This window comes from Coenobita brevimanus, chromosome 109, assembly GCF_032717465.1.
Source record: "Coenobita brevimanus isolate Jiangsu-jjx chromosome 109, ASM3271746v2, whole genome shotgun sequence".
NCBI lineage: Eukaryota > Metazoa > Arthropoda > Malacostraca > Decapoda > Coenobitidae > Coenobita > Coenobita brevimanus.
In genome coordinates, this window is record NC_137062.1 from 23,652,993 (window position 1) to 23,658,992 (window position 6,000).

Sequence of the window (6,000 nt, forward strand, 5' to 3'; positions counted from 1 at the left end):
TAAACACCTTATCACAAGCCTTCTCTGCTATCTGTCTCACTGCAAATACTTGATCCACACATCCTCTGCCACTCCTAAAGCCACCCTGCTCATCACTCACCAGGACTTCTGATATCTCTCTTATTTTCTCTATAATTATTCTTCCATTATACCTTCCCTACCACACTCAATAAGCTTATATCACGATAATTCTTGCATTCACTTCGCTCACCTTTATTTTTGTACAGGGGTACAATCACAGCCTTTTTCCACTCTGCAGGGACAGTTTCACTCATCCATGCCTTCTTACATATCTGCAACAAGCACTTTACTCTCTCCATTACACTTAAGTATCTCTGCATACACCTCATCAACCCCAGCTGCTTTCCCATTTTTCTCCCGTTTCACAGAGCTCTTCACCTGTGTGACTGTCACGTCTCCTGGCACTGCATTCCTTCTCTGCACACCCCCAAAACCAATCATGTTTACAGCCGCTCTGTTCTCTTTATTCCCATTCATCAGGCTTTCAAAATATTCTTTCCATCTGGTCCTTACCTCATCTCCATGGGTTAGTAACGTACCACCTGCATCCTTTACACTATCACATTTCTTTCCACTTTCACTTCTACATTTCCACACCTCTTTCCAGAATAACTTCCTATTTTCTGAGTATATATATATATATATATATATATATATATATATATATATATATATATATATATATATATATATATATATATATATATATATATATAGATAATGAATGGAGGAAGGAAAAACAAGGGAAAAAAAATAAGTCCATGTGCCTAAAGGCATTCTCCATTCATAAAATATTTATAACAATTGGATTTGAATCGAAGTGGTTAAAATGTTTGTGGGAAGCAACTCCCAGGAAGTGAATTCCAGAGAGTAGTAGTTCTGGGGATAAATGAATTTTGATAAGCAGAGGTTCTGCATTGCGGGGGAGAGAGTGTGAATTCATGGGCGCTCCCAGCTGCCCGAGTATTTCGGGAGAAAATGTGAAGGGGAGGCGGTAACTATGTGAGTTCATGGGTGTGTGTATGGTGGTAATCGGAGGTGACTGGTGAGCCTCAGCCGGGAACTACGGAAGGTCAGGCGAGAGAGGGTATACTCGTGCTACTCTCTTTACTTTGTGTGTGTGTGTAATATTATACTCTAAATCTGTACAATGGACAATAAGAGTGTTTTATATACAAAACTGGTAGCCTAGAGGCTGAGGACAACAAAATAGGAAATTCTTCAAGTTTGTTGCCAAGAGATGAATACGAACAAATTCTTAATGTTTGAATGAACTTAAACGACCTAACATGAAGAATACTGAAAAGATCTATAGTCTGTTTCGAATATACGAAATCCTTGAGATCATAGTTGAAGTTACTACCGTGCAAAAGCTGCTGACGAAGTGAACTCTGCCTAGACTCATGGTATTGAAGATGTGTTCGATGTGATCCATGCAGTTCATCGTTCAGGTGGGCATGGAGGTAGAACTGCGGTGTTTGAGGCTATAAGTGAAAAATGTCAACTTCTTAAGAATGCAAATAACGCTGTACTTCAGTTCTGCGAGGAGTGTCAGCTGAAAAAATAATATGCGGTGCCCGCAAGTCTGTGATTGTTAAGCCATTTGTCTCCAGCAGTATAAATTCACAAGCTCAGGTTAGAAAGCAAGCATTGGGTACTGGGTAGCGTACATTATATTCATAGCTAAGCTATTATTATTATTATTATTATTCTCTCCTACAAGGAGCGAATGTTTTCACCCCTGTTTGTTTGTTTGCTCGTTTGTTTGTCTGTTAGCAGGATTACTCAAAATCTAAAAGAGAGATTTGGACCAAATTTGGTGGGAAGATAGACCACGTCCCAGGGAACAATCGATTAACTTTTGGGACTGATCAGCATAGTATTACAGATTCTGGATCCGGAATACTTTTTGCGAATCCCTAATCAATTATGAGAAAGCCTAATCCATTATGAAGAGTCGTTTGGAAATTACGTTGCCTTTGTCAGAGAGATGCGATCACTGAGTGCCCCTCAAGTTATTATTATAATTACTGTTATTATTATTAACCCTGTGAACCTAGTGGGTGGGATGGTATCATATAAATGGATTATTATTGCTTAATTTGATGTTCTGTCTGTTTGTTGGTCAACTTGACTGACATGCAGAGTCAGCCAGATGGCAAACACCGTTTCATTCTCAACTATCTGGATCACTTGACCAAGATGGTGTGCCTTCGGGCTCTACTGACAAAGACTGCTAAGGAGGAAGCTTTCCACCTCGTTGGCATTTTCTCTGACAAAAGTCCCCCATGTCCTGGAGTCTGACAATGGTAGAGAATTTTCAGATAAGGTATACAACTTTATTTGATTTCCAGAAATCCTTATGGTGAAATATCGAGTAAATACCTCCGCCAACGAAGCTGGAGGAGGTACTGTTCTCTTCAAAAAGGAGAGTATGTTTTCACCCCTGTTTTTTATTAGTTTGTTTGTTAGCAGGATTACTCAAAAACTAAAAGAGAGATTTGGACCAAATTTGGTGGGTAGATAGCCCATGTCCCAGGGAACAATCGATAAACTTTTGGGACTGATCCGAATAGGTATTACAGATTCTGAATCCGGAAAACACTTTTTGCGAAACCATAATGAATGATGAATAGCAAGTGCTGCTGGTTTTATGTTCATAGTTTCATTTTTCAATTTATCAAGGAAATTCTGGTTATGTGGCCAGAGTGTAAGCTAGTTCATGGCAAACCAAGGCATTCTCAATCGCAAGGCTCGGCTGAACGAGCCAACAGAGATGTTGAAGCAATTTTTGCATGCTGGCTGAAGGAAAATAACATTACACAATGGTCACGGGGACTGCGCTTCGTCCAGTGACAGAAAAACACACGCTTTCACTCCAGAATTGACAGAACACCCCATGAGGCCATGTATGGACAGAAGGCTCGTCTTGAGGTTGCCGCATCTTCCGTACCAGTGGACGGCATGAAGACGGAGGAGTAGCTTGAAGAAGCACTAGGTGTTGTTGCTAGTGAAGAGGATCCAGATATGGAGAAGGAGGAGAGAGGTGCTGAAAGGCGAGCAGAAGCAGCTGCTGCCATTAATTGCATGTCCTATGGTAAAAGCTACTTTGGTTCTACTGAGTGCAAGGTCTGTGGGAACCCATGTCACTCTTATGCTCTGTGTTCTGTTGTGAATGAAGATGCTGATGAGACTATGCTTTGTTGCTTCTGTGTTCGATCTCGGAGCATTCAAAATGAACAATTAAAGTCCAACATAAAACAGCAGAAGCAAGCTAAAAAAATGATAGATAAATCCTTGAAGAAATTTAGAGCAGCCCACCCAGGGGACACTATAATGGTTCCAATTCCTCTCACTGCAGATGAGTTGAGTTTGCAAATGCAAAGACAAATGTTGTTTAGACATTGGATATTCGCTCTTACAAGACTGGGACAAAGCACGGACTGCTCAAGCAAGTGTACACCCGTAATCAATTCACCCCATGTATGATGAAATTCCAATCACTAGAAAATGTACCAAAGGGGCAGGAAGTAAGTCTGTGGGAAATAGCCATTGCAGACTCCATGGGACATGGTCAGGGATTCACTAAGTGATGCTGCAGTAAGTCATGTCTGAGCAGATGCTGCAAGTGTTTCAAAAACAAAGTATTATGAAACAGAAGATGCAGGTGCAGTGCTGTTGCTCTAACAAGTCTGATAGTGCTTTTGCTAGAATGATTTGATCTCACCGTAGCTTTGTAATTTAATTTGTGTTATTAACAGAGTACAGGAACTCACACACACACACACACACACACACACACACACACACACACACACACACACACACACACACACACACACACACACACACACACACACACACACACACACACACACACACACACACACACACACAAAAGATTAAGGATGTATAATATTTACTTTTAAGAAATATCCTGAAGATTGAATAAACATGCTTTTGAAGGTTAAATGTATTTTTTAACACACACACACACACACACACACACACACACACACACACACACACACACTAACCACATATATTGTCAACTGATTACTTGTTTACCCTTCACGTTTCTTACACACACACACACACACACACACACACACACACACACACACACACACACACACACACACACACACACACTAACCAGCATTATCAACTGGTTAGTTGCTGTTTGGAGATTTTCCAAACTGGTCGAATAAGTTATTGAAGATTTTGCAAAATAGTGGTTTTTCATGTGCTTTCGCAAGGTACCCAGACATTTAAGGTAATTTCGAAAACTTTCCAGGGTTTTTTTTTCTTTGCAAACTGGCTGGAAAATCTGCATAATGACCGATTTCGCAAAATAACCGTAATACACACACACACACACACACACACACACACACACACATATATATATATATATATATATATATATATATATATATATCATTTCGTTCCCTTTTTGAAGGCTCCAACATGCTTGCATGCGTCGGCCTTGGTCACCTAATGGCGGCTTTCCATGCTGCACGATCCATGGCAGCCTCCCTGTTCAGTCCCTTAACCCTGAGGTCACAGTTAATGACTTCATCCCACGTCTTTATCGGTCTACCCTTCGCAACCTCCCCCCTCCCCCAATATTAACACTTCTCACCTTCTGCACCCAATTATCATCCCCCATCCTCTCCACATGCCCAAACCATCTCAGTCTACCTCTTCTCGTCACAACGCCAATACACTCCAGTCCCATCCTACCTCTCAACTCTTCCATCGTAAACCCAGCCCCCCTTAGGCCTTGCACGCAGGGACGCACTGCACATCCACCTAATCATTGTCATGTCTGTACGTTTGAGCCTGCGAATATCCTCTTCCTTTACTGCCCAGGTCTCATTTCCGTACAGCATCACACTCCTGACACATGCTGCATACAAAGACCCCTTAGCGCGTAGGGAGACTCCTCTCAATGTCAGGAGAGGCAACAGCTCCCTGAACTTCTTCCAACCACTTCTCACCCTAGCCAGAGAGGTAGCTCCAGCCCCACCTCCAGCACATAACGTGTCTCCCAAATAACAAAACTCTTTCACACACTCAAGAGACGCACCAGCAAGTTCAATCCTTTCTCCACCTGCTCTCCCCGACACGCCACACACGTAGAATCAGCATTATCTTGCAGCCTTCCTCTAATACCACTACATCTCTTGAGCACCCATTTATCACAAACACTGCACAAGATGGATATATATATATATATATATATATATATATATATATATATATATATATATATATATATATATATATATATATATATATATATATATATATATACCCCCCCTACAATATGTCTACCTCCGATGTATATATGCCCCCCCCTCAATGCATACATGCTCCCACTAAACTTGCTGACCTAGCACGCTTTCCCAGGGCCCCAAGCCTGGGAAGACGGCTCTACTGCGTCAGTTCAGGGCAGACATTCAAGAAGGGCAGACTATTTTGTTGTGAGCTCGTAATAAACTCCTTATCTAGCTGTTTGTACACGGAGTTTCTATCACCAATTGCAAGTTACATTCTTCGACTTCGGCGGTGAGATTCTGAGTGGCTTGTTTGGCGTTGCTACAGCCCGTGACATTTCTGGCTTCAAATCTGATCTCGCTCATTTAGCTTCAGCCCTAGAATTCCAACGCCGCGTCATCAAAATCCAACACACTATGTTACAGAAGCTTACGACCCACCTAAATGAAGTCACGTCCACTCTAAACAACTTCACCGCTATCTTACAACGACACCTTTCAGATCTCAACGTTATCTCTCAGTTCTTCTCCCTCAAACTCAACATGGATAATCTCCAACTGGCCATTGACTCTCTCCTGTCTCAAGTCTCTACCTTGGTTCGTATCCTGGTCGATGCTATAAGTGGATGTGTCACTGCCGACTTAGTACCTGTCTCAACTCTCCGCTCTGTCCTGGAATGGGCTCACTCCACCTTCG

The 6,000-nt window shown here is 41.8% G+C and overlaps 1 pseudogene; it reads left to right on the forward strand.

The window, feature by feature from the left end:
• Positions 1–2,718: 2,718 nt before the first annotated feature.
• LOC145417098 (uncharacterized) lies at positions 2,719–3,737 on the forward strand (annotated as a pseudogene).
• Positions 3,738–6,000: the final 2,263 nt, after the last annotated feature.